The sequence below is a fragment of the Saccopteryx bilineata genome, chromosome 10 (assembly GCF_036850765.1).
Source record: "Saccopteryx bilineata isolate mSacBil1 chromosome 10, mSacBil1_pri_phased_curated, whole genome shotgun sequence".
Taxonomy (NCBI): domain Eukaryota; kingdom Metazoa; phylum Chordata; class Mammalia; order Chiroptera; family Emballonuridae; genus Saccopteryx; species Saccopteryx bilineata.
Window position 1 is genome coordinate 64084952 of NC_089499.1, and position 21756 is coordinate 64106707.

The 21756-nt window shown below is 41.5% G+C and overlaps 1 protein-coding gene across 2 annotated transcripts in view; it reads right to left on the reverse strand.

Moving 5' to 3' along the window:
* PPP4R2 (protein phosphatase 4 regulatory subunit 2) overlaps positions 1-21756 on the reverse strand; it is a 99102-nt gene that overhangs the window by 31526 nt on the left and 45820 nt on the right. The window lies entirely within an intron of this gene.

Sequence of the window (21756 nt, forward strand, 5' to 3'; positions counted from 1 at the left end):
TAAACTGAAGCAAAATATTAAAGTTTAAAAATGTTTGTCACTATAAACTTGGGAGTTTCCTGATACATTCCCAAGACATCAACCAGTGTTGATATAAAAGATATTTTGTGACACCAAACCAAACAAAAAAGCAAAGGCAACAAAAGAAATAAATTACATAAAAAACACAAAAATTTACATATGCCAAAAAATTCTATCACCAAGAGTGAAAAGGCAATCCACAAAATTGAAGAAAACATTCACAAACCACATATTTAATATGGTATTAATATCCAGGATACATAAAGAACTACAACTCAACAATAAAAATAACCCTACTGAAAAATGGGTAAACTACTTAAATAAACTTTTCTCCAAAGATATACTAACGGCCAAAAAGCACATCAAAAGATGCTCAACATAGCCTGACCAGGCGGTGGCGCAGTGGATAGAGTGTCGGACTGGGATGCAGAGGACCCAGGTTTGAGACCCCGAGGTCGCCAGTTTGAGCGCAGGCTCATCTGGTTTGAGCAAAAGCCCACCAGATTGAACCCAAGGTCAAGGCACATATGAGAAAGCAATCAATGAACAACTAAGGTGTTGCAACATGCAATGGAAAACTAATGATTGATGTTTCTCATCTCTCTCCATTCCTGTGTCTGTCCCTGTCTATCCCTCTCTCTCTCTGTAAAAAAAAAAAAGATGCTCAACATCACTAATCATTAGGGAAATTTATCAAAACCACAATGAGATACAACTCTATATCCATTAGGATAGAGTTTTGTTATCCAAAAATTTTAAAATATATAAAATAACAAATTTTGGCTGGCAAGGATATAAAGAACCCTGTGCATTGCTGGTGGGAATGTAAAATGGTGCAGCCTCTTTGGAAAACTGTATAGTAGTTATTCAAAATAATAATAATCATAATAATAATAGTGTTGCCACATGACCCAGCAATTCCATTTCCACAGAGACACACAAAAGATATGAAAGCAAGTACTCAATCACACATGTACACCATTGTACACAGCAGTACTATTCACAACAGCCAAAAGTTATAAATTACCTAAATGTCCACCAACAGATAAATGGATAAACAAAATGTGGTATATACATGTACAAAGGGTTATTATTCAGCCTTAAAAAGGAAATTTTGACACATGATGAGTCATGGATAAAACTTGAAAAGAGACATAGGCTAAGGGAAATAAGCAGACACAAATGAACAAGTATTTTATGCTTCCATTAAATGAATTATTTACAATAGTCAATTTCTTTTTTTTTTTTCTTTTGTATTTTTCTGAAGCTGGAAATGGGGAGGCAGTCAGACAGACTCCCGCATGCGCCGGACTGGGATCCACCCGGCACGCCCACAGGGGGCGATGCTCTGCCCCTCTGGGGCGTCGCTCTGTTGCGACCAGAGCCACTCTAGCGCCTGGGGCAGAGGCCAAGGAGCCATCCCCAGCGTCTGGGCCATCTTTTGCTCCAATGGAGCCTCGGCTGCAGGAGGGGAAGAGAGAGACAGAGAGGAAGGAGAGGGGGAGGAGTGGAGAAGCAGATGGGTGCCTCTCCTGTGTGCCCTGGCTGGGAATCGAACCCGGGACTTCCGCACGCCAGGCCGACACTCTACCACTGAGCCAACTGGCCAGGGCCTACAATAGTCAATTTCAAAGAGACAGAGAACAAAAAGGGATTTGCCAGGGGCTGGGAGAAGAAGGTGAAGCATTACTGTATAATTGTCACTGGGGTTTAAGTCTACGAAGATGAGAAAAGTCTGGAAGTGGGTGACAGTGGTGCCTTTGGTGAATGCCACTGAATTGCACACTTAAAATGCTAATGTTTATGTTATGCATATTTTACCCGAATTAAAAGTTTTTTAAAAAAATGGACAGAAGTTCAGGCACTTCTCTAAAGATGATGTTTAACAAATGTAAATAAAAAACACAATGAGATACTATTTTATACCCAATAGCATGGCTTTGATTCAAAAGATGCAGGATAGTAACAAGTGTTGAGGAGGATGTAGGGAAATTGCAGGGGAATATGTAAAATGTTATGGCCATTTTGGAAAATAGTTTAATAGTTCCTCAAAAAATGAAGTACAAAGTTAACATTTGACTTGGCAATTTAATTCATTAAATAAGTGAATTATATGGTATATGGCTTTAAATTTTATTACTCTTAAAAAAAATTGGGTAAGGATGACTGTTAAAAGATATTTATATGATTACTTTTCCCCTCCTTTCCATAGAAAGGGGAATTTGAGGTTTAAAAGGAAAGGCAGTGCATGATAATTTTTAACATACCTAATATTAATTAATTTCTGATTAATATAATTGTCAGTGGTTATTAAAATGTATGTTTAAATTTCACTAGAACTTCTCACAGACATTTAAATAATACTTAAACACACCATGGAAAGTTATCACTGAAATAGAAGTCTTGCATTATTTTCTTAAATTAAAAATTCTTTATGTATAGTATTAATAATCACCCACAAAATCATAATGTCTTATGAATTAATATTTCCACATATGCACGGTCTTCCCCCCCCATCTATCTATTAACCACTTGCCAAACAACCTATAACATCCCCTGCCAAAAAACCCCTGTGCTTATGTACAGACACACACAGGAGCACGTGCACACAGTCACACACATATTGATGGAAATAGCCAGACATGAAGTGATAGAGCCAAGGTAAAGCAAACTACGGAGAGCTGCAAAAACTTTATGACATTAAATTATCAGACAGGAATAATTAAGTAACACAAACAAATGAATTATGAACACACTATATTTTAAAAAACATTCCACTGATTTGAGAGAGAGAGAGAGAGAGAAGGGGCAGGGGAGAAGAGAAAAGCTGTTCCATTTAGCTGTGCACTCATTCGTTGATTCTTATAGTGGCCTCACTGGGGACTGAACCCATGACCTTAGCACACATAGATGACACTCTACCCACTGAGTGACCTGGACAGGGCCTGGACACAGTGTATTTAAAATTTCAAATATATCTAGTACAGTTTACTCTAATTTAATTTAGATCCAAGAGATGAAATTTTAGAGTTACTATCCCATGTATTGATAAAAAAATCCTGCTTTTATAAAATGTGAAAAATACAGCTTTTTACTGCAATACAACTTATCTTTCCTTGACAATTATATAGTTTGAGCACAAAAACAAGTACTGCGCAAATCAACTAAAAATCAACTAAAAATCTGACAACAAAAATAATTTCCTTAAGAATGTGCACATGAATAGCACAATGGACTGAAATGCTGAGGACCCAGGTTCGAAACCTCAAGGTCGCCGGCTTGAGCGAGGGCTCACCAGCTTGAGTGCAGGGTCAATGGCTTGACTGTGGGATCATAGACATGACCCCATGATTGCTGGCTTGAGCCCAAAGGTTGCTGGCTTGAGCAAGGGGTCACTCGGTTTGCTATAGACCCCATCAAAGCACATATGAGAAAGCAATCAATGAACAACTAAGGTGCCACAATGAAGAACTGATGCTTCTCTGTCCCTGTCTGCCTCTGTCCCTCTCTCTCTCACTTAAAAAAAAAAAGATTTTCTTGTCGATGCCCTTTGTATGTATCAGACAGAAATAACAGTCACTGCTGTGGTCCTTAGGTTCATGCCAAACCATGGGAATACCAAAAGGCATTCCTTTGTGTTTTCCTTTTGTCCAGTCACGAAGCATTTCCTCACAATTATGACACACAATATGAGGAGCCCAATTCTTGTCTTGATCGCCAAGGGGAACTTGAAAATAGGCAATATATGCACGTGTTACAAATGATGAAATATTGTGCTTCTGATGTTGAAGTGTGTAACAGCCACATTTATAACAGAAGGTGTCAGGACTATTCTTACATTTACGCCTACTCGAAGAAGCCATGATTTAATCTTAAAACAAAATAAGAGGGTGTTTTTTATCAGATAATTTTTTATATTTAAAAACAACTACAACTATGTAAAAGTGATGTTTGTAAAACATTAATTGCCTTGTGGTTATGTTCAATCCAAGAGTCGTTGCCCTTTATAACTCCAATTTAAAAACCAATGCATGCCATTAACTATAACAAAAAGAAATTAAAATTGCATAAAAACTAAAAAAAAAGAAGGGGATGGGGAAGAAAGATGGCTACAGAGTAGTCAGACATTCCAACTGCCACCTCCCAGGACCAAACTGAATTACAACTTAAGAACAATCAACTTGAAAAACAAACTGGACTAAACTAAGAGGAGTCTATAACCAAGGATCACCGAGAAAGCCACACCAAGACTGCTAGGAAGGGTGGAGATGCAGAAAGGGCTGCCCTACTCCCAGGAGCGAGCAGCGGCCCACAGGGACTCTCACTGTGGGGTGAGTTGCCCTGAGAGGTGTGGGTCCTCAGCCCCAGGTCCAGAGCCCCAGCCTAGAGCCCCAGAGCCTAGAAGAGGCACCCAGACAGCATTTAGCTGTGAAAAGAGCCAAGTTTCTGTCCATGAGACACCACTTGGACACAGGCTCTGTTTTAAAGGGCCCACACAGAAAACCTTGTTCACAGCCACTTACCTGGGTCTCTGGCAGGAGAGAGCTGAGGACTGGAGTTGCAGGAAAAGAGTGTCAAGTTGGAGGCCCAGGAAGAGACACTGTGGGGGATGGTCACAGGAACCCCTGTGCTGAATCATTCTCTGTACTAATGTCACTATCTTTCTTGGGCAGAGCATCCCCCTTGTGCAGCATCAGTCTGGGGAAAAGCAGATGCTCCACCCTTGGGAGTGTCTCCTACCCTTGGGATGGCTACGGGTCATTCTGAGAGGACTGGAGGCAGGGGGCGCATCATTGACTCAGTTTTCTGCTGTTGAGACCGGAGTTCCACCCCCACACACTCTCCAAGTCTATGACTGGTGCTTCCACCTCACAAGAGACTCAGCTGAAACTGTCTCTGGAGAGGGGGCAGACCACACCTCTGGATCTCAGGGGCTACACCCTACCAAGGTCTGTGAAAAAAGTCTAGATAGACTGACAACTGGGGCCAAGGGGTGGAGCCACACCCACCACCCTTTCTAATCACTGAACTGCTGCAGGCTCTAGACCAGGGGTCCCCAAACTGCGGCCCCCTGAGGCCATTTATCCGGCCCTCGCTGCACTTCGGACCTCTTTCATTGGAGGTCAGTGAGAGGAGCATAGTTCCCATTGAAATACTGGTCAGTTTGTTGATTTAAATTTAATTGCTCTTTATTTTAAATATTGTATTTGTTCCCGTTTTATTTTTTTTACTTTAAAATAAGATATGTGCAGTGTGCATAGGAATTTGTTCATAGTTTTTTTTCTGTTTGTTTTGGTTTTTTTTCATAGTTTTTATTTATTTATTTTTTTTTTTTCATTTTTCTGAAGCTGGAAACAGGGAGAGACAGTCAGACAGACTCCCGCATGCGCCCGACCGGGATCCACTCGGCACGCCCACCAGGGGCGAAGCTCTGCCCACCAGGGGGCGATGCTCTGCCCATCCTGGGCGTCGCCATGTTGCGACCAGAGCCACTCTAGCGCCTGAGGCAGAGGCCACAGAGCCATCCCCAGCGCCCAGGCCATCTTTGCTCCAATGGAGCCTTGGCTGCAGGAGGGGAAGAAAGAGACAGAGAGGAAAGCGCGGCGGAGGGGTGGAGAAGCAAATGGGCGCTTCTCCTGTGTGCCCTGGCCAGGAATCGAACCCGGGTCCTCCGCACGCTAGGCCGACGCTCTACCGCTGTTCATAGTTTTTTTTATAGTCCGGCCCTCCAACAGTCTGAGGGACAGTGAACTGGCCCCCTGTGTAAAAAGTTTGGGGACCCACCCCTGCTCTAGACTCTAGCAGAAGTGATTTCAGTGACTAAGCCCAACAAGCAGCCAGCAGACAGGCTACAGGAGGCAGGACTCAGGGAAACTTGCCTGTTTGAGTGAACGTTCCCCAGGACCAGACTGAGTAAAACCCAGCCTAGGAGTGCAGCTTGATATTTCCATGTACACCTGGGCCTAGCAGAGGCAGCCACAAACTCTGAATTGCTTGTAGCTCCAAGAAGGTTGCTGAGAGCCAGTCACGAGCACTGTCTCCCACTGGTCTGCACTGGGTTCCTGCTTGGGAGGCCCAGGGCTGGCACATCCAAGGGCCAGCTGCGGAAAGCATCGGTTCAAGAGCTAACAACCCTTGCTAGAGTGGTATCCTAAGGAAAAGCCCCTCACACCAGGCCCAGCGGCTCATGTGCATTGGATAGGGTAAGCTTCACAGTCAGCCAGCCTGGGCACTGGATATTCTGTCCTGCTAAGCTAAATTCCACAGGGGGAAGAGAGAGAGGCTCAGAACATGGACATTTAAAATGTGGGTCCCCGGGTTCGATTCCCGGCCAGGGCACACAGGAGAAGCGCCCATTTGCTTCTCCACCCCTCCGCCGCGCTTTCCTCTCTGTCTCTCTCTTCCCTTCCCGCAGCCAAGGCTCCATTGGAACAAAGATGGCCCGGGCGCTGGGGATGGCTCTGTGGCCTCTGCCTCAGGCGCTAGAGTGGCTCTGGTCGCAACATGGCGACGCCCAGGATGGGCAGAGCATCGTTCCCTGGTGGGCAGAGCTCCGCCCCTGGTGGGCGTGCCGGGTGGATCCCGGTCGGGCGCATGCGGGAGTCTGTCTGACTGTCTCTCCCTGTTTCCAGCTTCAGAAAAATGAAAAAGAAAAAAAAGAAAAAAGAAAAAAATAAATAAATAAAATGTGGGTCCCCGTGAGTCTACTGCTGGATCTGGACGAAGGGCTTAGCCACCTTCGGGAGGGAGACAATCGGACCCAGGAGAGGACATTCTCAGTCTTCTTTCATGAGACTGGGATCTCAACAGCTGAAAAAACTTCTGCAGAGGGGACTGTCGGCCACACTCACTATGTGAATCTGCTACTCACCATGTTGAGGAGAAGTTAAAATTTGAGTATCAAGCAGTGGCTGAGGGATAAAGCTCTGGAGTAGGGGCCATATTCCTTGTACTGAGCTCCTGACCATGAGACTCCTGAAGTAGGTGGTCCCACAAATGTTGTATTCACAACATCAGCTACCCTAACCCACCAAGCATGCAACCTATAGAAGGGTTGGTTGGGTGAGGCCAATTTGAGCCCACACTACAGTCTTACTACAGAAGACTGTGGGAAGATCAGGCAGCTGCAAGAGGAGGAAGAGCAGCTGAAAAGTGGAGACAAATCTTACATAGCTTGGGGCTTTTATGGAGCTGCTGTCATCTCTAAGCGGAAGGAAGCTGATCTTTACACAAAGGTTGGCCCCTCTCATAGTACCCAGACACAGAAAACGCAGACACAAACAGTGAAAAGTGCAGTAGTGGTAGACTGGTAGCTCAGAGAGAGTTGCAAACAACAGCTGACACAAACCAAAGAAGTACTAGAGCCAACACAGTGGGTGGCTGACAGCACCAACTCTAGACTTAACTACCTACCCAAGCAGCACACTCATAGGTGGAGTCTAGCAGGCATCAGACAGTGTGGAGAATAAATATGCCCAACAGGACAGACATTGCAGTGTGTAATACACATAATCAAGGTTGACCCTTAGAGCCAGCCACCCTAAAGAGATCAACGTACCCACAAAAAGACCAACTGCATCTAATACTCACATACAACAAGAGTGAAAATAGTACCCTCAAGAAGCATTCCTAGAACAAGAAAAACAAGTGGCCTGGAGGTCAGTACCACTGAGCCCATCTTCTTCATAAAGACCACACAAAAATTTCTGTCAGACAGCACTACCTAATGCATAGACAAAATGAGCAGAGAAATGCGACCCCAATGAATCAACAAGAAAAATCCCAAAAAAATAACTGAATGAAGAGGAAGTAACCAAAATACCAGATGCAGAGTTTAAAACTGATTTTTAGGATGCTCAAGCAACTTAGAGCAACAATGGATGGGCATAAAGAGTGCCTAAATAAAGAGATAGCAAGCATCAAAAAACAAAACAAAACACTGAAATCATAACAAAATACCAGCCAGAAATCACAAATACAGTATCAGAAATGAAGACTGCACTAGAAGAAATTAATAGCAGGATGGATGAAGCAGAGGATTGAATCAGCGATTTAGAAGACAAAATAAATAAAAGCACAAAATCAGAGCAGTAAAAAGAAAGAGGCTCAAAAAGTCTGAGAAAACTGTAAGAGAGCTCTGTGACAACACGAAGAGAAACAACATCCGCATAATAGGGGTTCTTGAAGAAGAAGAGAAAGAACAAGGGATAGAGAACCTGTTTGAAAAAATCATAGCTAAAAATTTCCCTAAATTGATGAAGGAAAGTTATGCAAGTTCAAGAAGCAGTGTTCCATTCAAGATGAACTCAAGGAGGCCTATAGTAAGATACAGCATAGTTAAAGTGCCAAAGACAAAATACTAAAAGCTGCAAGAGGAAAGCAGTTAATTACCTACAGAGGAGCCCCATAAGGATGACATCCAACATCTCAACAAAAACACTTGAGGCCAGAAGGGATTGGCAAGAAATATTCATAGTGATGCAAAGCAAGAACCTACAGCCAAGACTTCTTTATTCAGCAAGGCAATAGTTAAAATAGAAGGAGCAATAAAAAGCTTCCCAGAAAAGAATGAAAAAAAAGAAAAAAAACTCAAGGAATTCATTAAAACCAAATCAGTACTGCAAGAAATGTTAATGGGTCTGCTGTAAAATGAACAAAGGGGAAAAAAAATCGAGAAAAAGAGGACTGTGGATTTAAAGAATAAAATGGCAATAAACAACTACATATCAATAATAACTTTAAATATAAAAGAATCAAATGGTCTAATCAAAAGACATAGGGTAGCTGCATGGATAAGAAAACAACCTGTACATATGCTGTCTACACAAGACCCACTTCAGAACAAAAGATACACTTAGACTAAAAGTGAATGGATGGAGGAAAGTATTTCACCCAAATGGAAATTAAAAAAAAAAAAAGCTGTGGTAGTCATACTTATATCTGACAAAATAGACTTTAAAATAAAGGCTGTATACAGTAAGAAATAAAGAAGGTCACCATATAATGATAAAGTCAGCAATCCAACAGGAGGATATAACCACTGTAAATATCTATGTGCCTAATACAGGAGCACCTAAGTATATAATGCAGATTTTGATGGACATAAAAATCGAGTTCAACAGCAATAATATGATAGTAGAGGATTTTAATAACCCACCTACATCAATGGATAGTTTCTCCAAACAGAAAATTAACAAAGAAACAGGGGCCATAAATGACACGCTTCATCAACTAGATTTAACTGATATCTTCAAAAACTTTACCTCAAAGCAGCAGAATATACATTCAAGTGCTCATGGTACACTCTCTAGGATAGACCACATGTTAGGACACAAAATGACTCTCAATAAATTTAAGATTTCAATCATATCATCTGACCAGGCGGTGGCACAGTGGATAGAGTATCGAACTGGGACGCAGAGGGTCTAGGTTCGAGACCCTGAGGTCGCCAGCTTAAGTGTGGGCTCATCGGGTCTGAGCAGGGCTCACCAGCTTGAACCCAAGGTCATTGGCTCGAGCAAGGGGTCACTCAGTCTGCTGTAGCCCCCGGTCAAGAAACATATGAGAAATCAATCAATGAACAACTAAGGAACTGCAAAGAAGAATTGATGTTTCTCATCTCTATCCATTCCTGTCTGTCTGTCCCTATCTGTCCCTCTCTCTGACTCTGTCTCTGTCATCCACCCAAAAAAAGAAATCATATCAAGCATCTTCTCTGATCACAATGGCATGACACTAGAAATCAACTACAATAGAAACACTGAAAAACATTCAAACACTAGGAGGCTAAATAACATACAAATAAATGGATTAACAATGAAATCACAAAAGAAATAAAAAATTTCCTTGATAAGAATGAAAACAAACATATAACAACTCAATTTATGGGACAAAGCAAAAGCAATTCCAAGAGGGAAGTTCATAGTATTACAGGCATACCTTAAAAAGCAAGAAAGAGCTCAAATAAAGAACTTAATCTGCAGCTAAAGTAATTAGAAAAAGAACAACAAATAAATCCCAGAGAAAGTAGAAGGAAGGAAATAATAAAGATCAAAGCAGAACTAAATGACAGAGGCTAAAAAAGAAATACAGAAGATCAATGAAACCAAGAGCTGGTTCTTTGAAATGGTAATCAAGATTGATAAAACTTTAACCTGACTCCTCAAGAAAAAAAGAGGAGCCAAATAAATAAAATTAGAAATGAAAGTGCAAAACTAACATCACAGAAATACAAAGGTTTTTAAGAAAATACTTTGAAGATCTGTATGACAAAAAACTGGACAACCTAGGCAAAATGGATAAATTCCTAAAAGTATATATAATCTTCCAAAACTCATCTGGAAGAATCAGAAAACCTAAACAGACTGATTACAACAAATGAAATTGAAACAGTTAACAAAAAATTCCCAACAAAAGCTCTGGACCAGATGGCTTCATACGCAAATTTTACCAAATATTTAAAGAAGAATTAACTCCTCTCCTTTTCTAGCTATTTCAAAAAATTCAAGAAGAGGGAACACTTCCAAGCTCCTTTTATGAGGCAAGAATAATCCTCATTACAAAACCAGGTAAAGACACTACCAAAAAAACGCAAAAACTATAAACCAATATCCCTGATGAATTTAGGTGCTAAAATTTCCAACAAAATATTAGCAAGCCGGATCCAGCAGTACATGAAAAAAATCATACATCATCATCAAGTGGGATTTATTCTGGGGAGGCAAGGCTGGTACAATATTCGCAAATCAATAAATGTGATTCATCACATAAACAAAAGGAAGGGTAAAAATCACATAATATCAATAGATGCAGAAAAAGCGTTTGATAAAATCCAGCACCCATTCATAATCAAAAGTCTCAGCAAAGTGGGAATACAGGGAACATACCTCAACATGATAAAGCCCATCTGTGACAAACCCACAGCCAACATCATACTCAATGGGCAAAAATTAAAAGCAATCCCCTTAAATGAAACAAGGCAGAGCTGCCTCCTTTCACCACTCTTATTCAACATAGTTCTGGAAGTCCTAGCCACAGCAGTCAGACAAGAAGAAGAAATAAATGACATCCAAATAGGAAAAGAAGAAATAAGACTATCATTATTTGCTGATGACATGATAACTGTACATAGAAAACTAAAGTCTCAGTCAAAAACTACTAGATCTGATAAATGAATTCAGCAAAGTGGCATGATATAAAATTAATATTCAGAAATTAGTAGAATTTTTATACACCAACAATAAACTGTCTGAAAGAGAAATTAAGGAAACAATCTCCTTCACTATTGCAACAACAACCACACAACAAATAAAGTACCTAGGAGTAAATTTAACCAAGGAGGTAAAGGACTTGTACTTGGAAAATTACAAAATATTGATAAAAGAAATCAAGGAAGATACAAACAAGTGGAAGCATATAGAAAGACTAAATATCATTAAAGGGTCTATATTACCCAAAGCAATCCATAAATTCAATGCAATTCCTATTAAAATACCAATGGCATACTTCAAAAATATAGAACAAATATTCCAAAAAATTATATGGAACCAAAAAAGAACACGAATAGCTTTAGCAATCTTGAAAATGAAGAATCAAGTGGGAGGTATCACACTTCCTGATATCAAGGCCATTATACTCAAAACTGCTTGGTACTGGCATAAGAACAGGCATCCAGATCAATGGAACAGAACCCAGAACCCTGAAATAAACCCACGTCTTTAAGGTCAATTGATATTTGACAAAGGAGGTAAAAATATACAATGGAGTCAAGACAGTCGCTTTAAGAAATGGTATGAGGCCTAACCAGGTGGTGGCGCAGTGGCTAGATCGTCGGATTGGGATGCAGAGGACCCAGGTTCGAGACCCCAAGGTCACCAGCTTGAGCGCAGGCTCATTTGGTTTGAGCAAAGCTCACCAGCTTGGACCCAAGGTCGCTGGCTTGAGCAAGGTGTTACTCGGTCTGCTGTAGCCCCACGGTCAAGGCACACATGAGAAAGCAATCAATGAACAACTAAGGTGTCACAACAAAAAACTAATGATTGATGCTTCTCATCTCTCTCCGTTCCTGTCTGTCCCTATTTTCTCTCTCTGACTCTCTCCTTGTAATAAAAAAAAGAAATGGTGTTGGGAAAATTGAACTGGTGCATACAAAAAAATGAAACTAGACCACCAACTTACACCATTCACAAAAAAAACCCCTCAAAATGGATAAAAGACTTAAATGTAAGTCGTGAAACCATAAATATCTTAGAAGAAACATAAGCAGTAAACTCTCCAATATTGTCTCATAGCAATGTATTTGCTGATTTATCTCCCCAGGCAAGTGAAATAAAGGACAGGATGAACAAATGGGACTATATGAAACTAAAAAGCTTCTGCACAGCAAAGGACACCATGAACAAAATAAAAAGACAACCTATACAATGGGAGAACATATTCGCCAATATGTCTGATATGGGGTTAATAACCAAAATTTATAAAGAACTTGTAAAACTCAACACCAGGAAGATAAACAATCCAATTTAAAAAATAGGCAAAAGAACTGAATAGACACTTCTCCAAAGAGGACATACAAATGGCCAATAGGCATATGAAAAAGTGCTCAACATCACTAATCATCAAAGAAATGCAAATTAAAGCCACAATGAAGTACCATCTCACACCTGTCAGAATGGCACTCGTTAACATATCAACACAACATAAATGCTGGAGAGGGTGTGGTTAAAAGGGAACCCTCCAGCACTGCTGGTGGGAATGCAGACTTGTGCAGCTACTGTGGAGAACTGTATGGGGTTTCTTCAAAAAATTAAAATGGAACTGCCTTTGACCCAGCTATCCCACTTTTAGGAATATATCCTAAGAACACCAAATCACTGATTCAAAAGAACATATGCACCCCCATGTTTGTGGCAGCATTGTTTACAATAGACAAGATCTGGAAACAGCCCAAGTGCCCATCAATAGATGAGTGGATTAAAAAGCCATAGTACATACACAATGGAACACTATGTGGCTGTGAAAAAGAAGGAAATCTTACCTTTTGTGACAGCATGGATGGACCAGCAATTATTATACTAAGTGAAACAGCCAGGTGGAGAAAGAAAAATATCATATAATCTCACATATATGTGGAATCTAATGAACAAAGTGAATTGAGGAACGGAAGAGAGGCAGAGACAGGATCACAGGGATTAGAGGGGCAGCAGTCAGAGGGAAGGGGGATTAGGGGATGGAATCAGAGAAGGTAAAGGGATTAGTAAAACTATATATACATAACACAGAGATATAGATAACAGGACAGTAAATCCTAGAGGGAAAAGGGGAGAGAGTTAGAGTTAGGGGGGCAAAGAAGGTATAAAAAGGGACACAGGGGTGGGGGTGAGGGAGTTATATTCACTGGGACACTTGAATTCATGTAAACACAATAAATTAAAAAAGAATGTACTTATTTACTTATTTATTTGTATTTTTCTGAAGCTGGAAATGGGGAGAGACAGTCAGACAGACTCCTGCATGCGCCCAACCGGGATCCACCCGGCACGCCCACCAGGGGGCGACACTCTGCCCACCAGGGGGCGATGCTCTGCCCCTCCGGGGCCTCACTCTGTTGCGACCAGAGCCACTCTAGAGCCTGGGGCAGAGGCCAAGGAGCCATCCCCAGCGCCCAGGCCATCTTTGCTCCAATGGAGTCTCGCTGCAGGAGGGGAAGAGAGAGACAGAGAGGAAGGAGAGGGGGAAGGGTGGAGAAGCAGATGGGCGCTTCTCCTGTGTGCCCTGGCCAGGAATCGAACCCGGGACTTCTGCACGCCAGGCTGACGCTCTACCGCTGAGCCAACCGGCCAGGGCCAGAATGTACTTACTGAGTGAGTCGAAACTAGAAAAAAACAAAAACCCCTTATTTTTAATATGAAAATAAAATTAGTTTAGTGCTCATGAAACATTTTCAACTTTAGAATCAACTCCTCCACATAAAGAAAACCCCAAACAATACACGCAGATTTTATATCTACTTTGCTAGAATGAAGTAAAGAATTTACTGAAATTCATTACCCATTAATTTTTCTTAGGTATCCTTACTACCCTTTGCTTTCTTTTCTATTTCCCATTTATGTTTTCCCTTTATTCAATTTCTTATCTAGGAATGAAAAACAACTCGTATCACTAATGAATATATCCTATTACGAAACTCCACAATGACCTTTCTTCTCCATAGGAACTCATAAGTCTACACTAAAACAAACCTGTTTCCCTCACAATTCTCAGGCTAAGGGTACTTCTCAGAGGCTCAGGAGCAGAATCCATCTCTTCTTTTTTACAGCTGGTTCTAAAAAACTTTAATGGCCAGCACCCACCATATTAATTTGTCACCTCTCACAGTTCCAAATACTATTAAGATTGCTCTCTCTACTTAGCCTCACTGTTATCCACAAAAAAAATCTGTTCGAGAAGCTAATACAAGATAGCATAACACAGGACAGCCCTACTGCCTCCAAGGGATAGCAAATACTGTACTATTTGTAAATATCAAAGGGAAAATGGAATGAATTAATGAATAAAAACAAAAAGCAATCAATGAGACTGATCATTCATGCAAGGTGAGAGGCTTACTAAACATCTTTCAAAGGGCAGCTATTGAATCAAAGACTTCAGTGTCATAAAATTCACTCTTAATTATGTGATTAGAGTAAACAAAAACAAGTAAATTAAATCTGAATATTGAATTCAGTGAGAGAAAGCCTGGCAAAAATAACACACTGTAAATTGCTTACACAAAATCATGAAAACATACTTTAACTAATTTTAAAATATAAATTACTAGCCCAGAAAATTTCTATAACTGTGGCTCCAAACTAGAGAACATTCCTTTTGCATTATTATATCATATCATGCTATATCTTATTGACTTTCTGAACAAATATTAAAATATATCAGACTAGAGAGCCCCCAAACAAACCCATGCATAAATGGATACTTGGTATATGGGAAAACACAGCCTATTCAGTGAGATGACAAAATTATATCTGAGTTTTATAGTGAAAGAGATTTCTATTTTTTCTTTTTCTGGTTACAGCAAGAGCAGTCATTGTAAAAAAATTATAATACAGTGGTACCTTGAGATACGAACAGACCAACTGTTGGGTGGATAAAATGTATTATGCTCACTGTGTTAAAGATGGTGCCCTGGCCGGTTGCTCAGCGGTAGAGCATCGGCCTGGCGTGCGGGGGACCCGGGTTCGATTCCCGGCCAGGGCACACAGGAGAAGCACCCATTTGCTTCTCCACCCCCGCCCCCCTCCTTCCTCTCTCTCTCTTCCCCTCCTGCAGCCAAGGCTCCATTGGAGCAAAGATGGCCCAGGCGCTGGGGATGGCTCCTTGGCCTCTGCCCCAGACGCTAGAGTGGCTCTGGTCGCAGCAGAGCATTGCCCCCTGGTGGGCAGAGCGTCGCCCCTGGTGAGCATGCCGGGTGGATCCCGGTCAGGCGCATGCGGGAGTCTGTCTGTCTGTCTCTCCCCGTTTCCAGCTTCAGAAAAATACAAAAAAAACAAAACAAAAACAAAGATGGTGCTGCCCATGTGGAGGCCATTGCCCAGGTGATATTGTGTGTTGGGGTGGGCAGGCAGGATCCTTGTCGCCTGGGGCTTGGTTTTGGGATTGAGCCTTTCCCACCCTTTTTGATGTGGGGTGGTGCAATCCCGTTATGTCTCTGATGGGTGACTTTGTATTAGAGACTTCCCTGTTTTGTGTGTTGGATTAAAGGTTTTGATTTCTACACTATAAAATGGGGGCGGAGCGAGAGCTTGCTCTCTTGGTTCCTGAGATTAATATTAGAGGAGAGAGCAGAGAGGAGAGCAGAGAGAGGCCATGTGGAGGAGGCCTGGAGAAGCAGCCAAGATGGCGAAGTGTTGAGTGAGAAGCCAGTTTGTGCAGGGAGAAGGAAGGAGATGGGGAACAGAGGTGACTAAGTCTGATGAGCTAGAAACCTCTGATTCTAGGAAACTCGGATAAGTCAGTAGCTTTGTGAGCACTGAATGTGAATGGGTTTTGGAGCCCAGTGTGTGTTTTTACTTTCCCGCCGGGTGCAAGCTAGGATTAAAGATGATAGCCCACCAGTTTTTGGCTCCGTTGTTTGTTTACCGACTGTCCGAATCCAATGCGAACCTGCATGGGCCAGGATGCTGTGATGGTGGTCTTGGCCACTGGCTTTACACCAACATACGAATTTTTTAAGATATGAGCTGCGACTTGGTCCATATTTTTGTTCAAGATCCGAGCGAAATTCTGAGATACGAGTTGTGATTCGGGAAGCTGCCACTAGTTGGCACACGGATCCAGTATTGGCAGCACAACACCAGCATCTCGTTCTTTCTCATGTGTTACCCGCAGAATCAAGTCAAATCTCGTGCGCTGTACTCGTTCTTGCATCATTTTTAAATTTCTTACTAACTTTTTTGTGTGCTATCATGGGGCCGAAGAAAGTGAGTGTAGAGGACAGTGGTGAGAAGAAGAGAATGATGTCGATAGAAGTAAAGCAAGAAATAACAGAAAAACATGAGCATGGTGTACGAGTGACTGAACTGGCAAGGCTGTACGGCCACAATACATCTGCAATTTGTACCATCCTTAAACAGTACTAAATAAGACTTTTTTCTTTTATTTCATATATTTTGCTATGCATTGGTAAAGTATACATGTGTGTTTCTTAATTAAAAACGTCTTTTTTTCATAATTTAGGATGGATTGGGGATGTTTCACAAGGCTGGAACGGATTAAATTTATTTCAGTTATTTTAAATGGGAGAAATTTGTTTTGATATATGAGTTGACTGATGAGTTCGGTTTACAGAGCAAATTAAATTCGTATCTCAAGATACCACTGTATACAGAAACATAGAAACAAAATAAAAATGGCCCATAAACTGCCCAGTGATGTACATTTTAATGTATTTTGCACTAAGCTTTATTCTATTCTTTTCATTTACTTAAATTTGGCACCCTAGTTTAATATTCCTTTGTTTCTCTACTTTATACATGGACAATCTGAAAAAATTTTAATTTGCATCACATATGGTTGTGCCATCATTTAACTGCTACCAGTAAAAAAAAAAAAATCCAAAGGGTGACCTCAGAGGAACGGCTGCGCGAGAGGTTTCCTTCATCTCTGCCCTTGAAGTACCAACAATTTGAACAGCTATAATTCAGCAAAAGATTCCTTACTCAACACACAAACATGTCTGAGAGATCTATGAACTGAAACACAAGGTGGGTAAGTGGGAGTGTAAAGGGGAGGAGGTCAGAGAAAAGCCTCAGAAACGCCCAACTGATAGGAGGGAAGCTAAAGCTGGGATCTCACTGCAGGTCTTAGAAGAGGGTAGAAATCAGGTTGCCACTGTCACTCTCTTCAGCAGGGAGGAGCAGAGATGCTGTGAGTGTCCCAGTGGGTGTGGTCAGTAGGTGCTGCGCTGAACCCAGGGACCTGGGCAGAGACAGAACAGAGGTGCTGCTGCGGTTGTCTGACAACCACCCACTGCAGACAGAAAAACAAAGCCACAGAGCTTGGCCTCCTAACCTCACCCTCCCAGGTCTAGCAGCAAGCCCTGGAAGAAGATATAGCAGTGTCAGGTTCCTAACCTAAAGACTAGAGCCACAGAATTTTTTTTCTCTGAGCAACAGGCACACACTGAGGATAATCCCAGGGTAGAGATACAAAGGTGAAGCTGCGAGGTCTGCCAGTCACCATTACTGGGAGAACAAGGCTACAAAACCACCAGCCAGCCTCTCCCAGATCATCCTGCCCCCAACCCTCCACTGTTGTAGCAGTGGCAGCTTCTGGTTGAAGGGGACAGCGTTGTGATTTCAGGAATTTGGAACTTCAATACCCACCACAGTTCCCACAGGGGTGGTGCCGAGACCAAGAAACCTAGTCACAAAGGACATGCCCACCTTCCCACCAAACACAGGCATTTTCCTCCACTCTACTCTTGCAGAAATTCGAGAAGCCAGAGAAGTGCAAAAGAAACCAAAAACTTGTACTTTAGTGCCACTTTCTTTTTTTTTTTTAATGAGAGGAGGGGAGGTAGACTCCCACATGTGCCCCCACTAGGATAAACCCCGCAACCCTGCCTGGGGCTGATGCTGAAATACCAAGCTATTTTTAGCACCTGAGGCCGATGCCCTCAGACCAACCTGGCCATCCTCAGTGACAGGCGCCAACACTTGAGCCAACTAAGCCACTGGCTGTGGTAGAAGGAGAGAAGACAGAGAGGGATGGGGAGAAAAGCAGATGCTCCCTTATCCTGTGTTCCCTGACCAGGAATCGAACCTGGAAGTCTGGCCACACTCTATCCACTGAGCCACTGGCCAGGGCCTTAAAAAAAAAACAAAAAACAAGCAGATTTCATTCCCATGGAGAAATAATCCATCAAATACCATGAACAACCAAGATAACAAGGCAGTTCTTAAAGAAAAAAATTCTCTAGAAATTACTTAAAGATACGAAAATATGTATAATCAAATGACAGAGAATACAAGATTGCAGTTCTGAAAAAAAAAAAGAGATACAAGAAAACAAAGATAGGCAGTTTAATAAACTCAAATAAAATCAACAAACAAAATGAGTACTTTATCAAAGAGATAGAAACTTTTAAAAAGAACCAAATACAATTTCTAGAAATGCCGAACTCAATAAAAGAGACAAAGAATGACCTACCTAGCTTAGGAAGTAGAGCCATCCAGATGGAGAAATAAATTAGTGATATGAAAGACAGCAATCTAGAAATGAGGTAGATAGAAAAAGAGACTTGAGAGTGAAAAAAAAGAACACTATCTGACTCCATCAGAAAGAGTAATAAAAGAATAAGCTGACCAATGGTAGCACAGTGAACTGAGCATCGTCTCAGGACTCTAAGGTCCCTGGTTCAAAACCCTGAGGTTGCCAGCTTGAGTGTGGATCTCAAGGTTCACTGGCTTGAGCTATGCCTCCCCCTGGTCAAGGAATGTATGAGAAGCAATCAATAAACAACTAAAATGAAGCAACAAAAAGATGGTACTTCTCACCTCTCTCTCTCTCAAAAAAAAATAGAGCAAACAGAATACCTAATTATATCCATCCAAAATGGTCTTCTCTAAGGCACATTGTATTAAAGAACATTTTATTAAGTTGGGCTAGGCATGCAGAGAGATTTTGTAAATGATCTTTGTACTTGTGTGATTAGCATAAAACCAAGATGGCCGACAGCGTTGTGTTGTAAACGCAGAGGGGAAGGAGATTTGGATTCTCTGACCTCCCTCCACACCTATAGGTGAATAGCTAGCCAGGTGCAGAAAGAGAAAGATTAAATTAAATCTTTTCTTATATTAATGGGCCATTTACAGGCATTTGTCCCCATGGAAACTACCTTTCCCCTCCTGAAAGCATGTATCTCTGGACAAAGGAACAGCAAATGAACACTAGAAAATATAGGAATGTCTTTTAACATGTAAAGTGACATTTTTACCATTGTGTTACTTTGTAAGTTTTAGTATGTAGAAACATCTTTTTATGAATCTTATAGACAAATGTTATAAACTTGCTAATGAATTGTGTCCCATCTCTCTCTTCATCCTTTTCCCACACCTGTGTAGGTGAAAACAAAGGTTATAAATTTATGCCATGATGTCAGGCTTTTCCCCACCCACATATAATTAAGGGTATATAACCAGGCCCTAGACCAGGGGACCCCAAACTTTTTACACAGGGGGCCAGTTCACTGTCCCTCAGACCGTTGGAGGGCCGGACTATAAAAAAAACTATGAACAAATCCCTATGCACACTGCACATATCTTATTTTAAAGTAAAAAAACAAAACGGGAACAAATACAATATTTAAAATAAAGAACAAGTAAATTTAAACCAACAAACTGACCAGTATTTCAATGGGAACTATGGGCCTGCTTTTGGCTGACATGGTCAATGTTCAGTTCCATATTTGTCACTGCTAGCTGTAACAAGTGATATGATGTGCTTCCAGAGCCGTGACATGTGAGTCCCGCATCACTGGAAGTAGTACTGTACATGAGCGACACCAAGCTTTGTGGCGCCGCCACATACTGTGCTCTCACTGACCACCAATGAAAGAGGTGCCCCTTCCGGAAGTGTGGCAGGGCCGGATAAATGGCCTCAGGGGGCCGCAGTTTGGGGACCCCTGCCCTAGACTATTATAGAGACACACAATTTGGGACTGCTGCTGTGTGTAAGCTATATGCGGCCGGCATATTTAATAAATTTCCTCCTTTAATAAAACTCTTCAAAACTCATCTGGACTTGGTGTCTCTATAAAAGCATGTGGAATTGTGGATTGGGTACTTTACAACACCCCAAATAATATACCCAGAAAAGAGATATCCTTTGGATATGAAGGAGAAATAAGACTTCCCAGACATAAAAGAAGCTGAGGTAATTTACCACAAGAAGGCCTCCATTACAGGAAATAATCAAGGGGGTTATTCTACTTGAAATTTTTTTTTAAAAGGATATAAACATATAAAGATGACAAACAGAATCAGGCTATTACAACCCTTTTACAGAATAGGGTACTATACACTTAAATATCACTTAAAGGTAAAAACATTAAAAAAGGAGAAGACAACAGCTGCTGTGATTTGGAAATAAACAGCATAAATAAGGATAATTTATGACAACAAAAACATTAAAGAGATGGGGATAAAGGTCTGAATTTGCCAAGGGAGATGGAATTAAGATGCATTAATAAGAAAGAGGACTACTGGCCGGCCTTGCGGTGGCGCAGTGGATAGGGCATCAAACTAGAACACTGAGGTCGTGGGTTCAAACCCTTGGCATTGCCTTGTCAAGCGCGTATGACAAGCAAGCAATGAACACTAAAGTGAAGCAGCTATGTGTTGATACTTCTCACTCCCCCACTCTCTAAAATCAATAAATAAAGAGAAAAGAAAGAAAGAGATAAGAAAGAAAGAGATGAGAGAGAAAGAGAAAGGAAGAGAGAGGAGAGAGAAATTGAGAGGGAGGGAGGGAGGGAGGGAGGGAGGGAGGGAGGGAGGGAGGGAGGGAGGGGAAGAAGGAAAAAAGACTACTGTATATATGAAACTTCCTTTCGCATAAACCTAATAGTAATGATACACATACAAAAAAAAAAAATCCAAAACTGAGACACATAACTTTAAAAAAGATCCCAACCATAGGCTGCTTTCAGGAGACACATCTCATAAAGACAAATATGAACTCAAACTGAAAGGGTGGAAAATGATCATCCAAGCAAATGGCATCCAGAGAAAAACAGGTATAGCCATACTTACATCTGACAAAAGAGATTTCAAGATAAAAAAGGTGCCCTGGCTGGTTGGGTCAGTGGTAGAGTGTCAGCTTGGTGTGTGGATATCCTGGGTTCGATTCCCCTTCAGGGCACACAGGAGAAGCAATCATCTGCTTCTCTAGCCCTCCCCATTCTCTCCCCTTCCTGCAGCCATGGCTCGACTGGAGCGAGTTGGCCCTGGATGCTGAGGATAGCTCCATGGCCTTCACCTGAGGTGCTAAGAAGAGCTATGCCCCAGATGGGCAGAGCATCACCGCCTAGTGGGCCTGCCTGATGGATCCCATCCCAGCACATGCAGGAGTATGTCTCTATGCCTTCCCTCCTATCACTGAATTTAAAAAAAGGTAACAAGAGACAAAGATATATTGATAAAGGGGATAATAATACATCAAAAAGAAATAATACTTTAT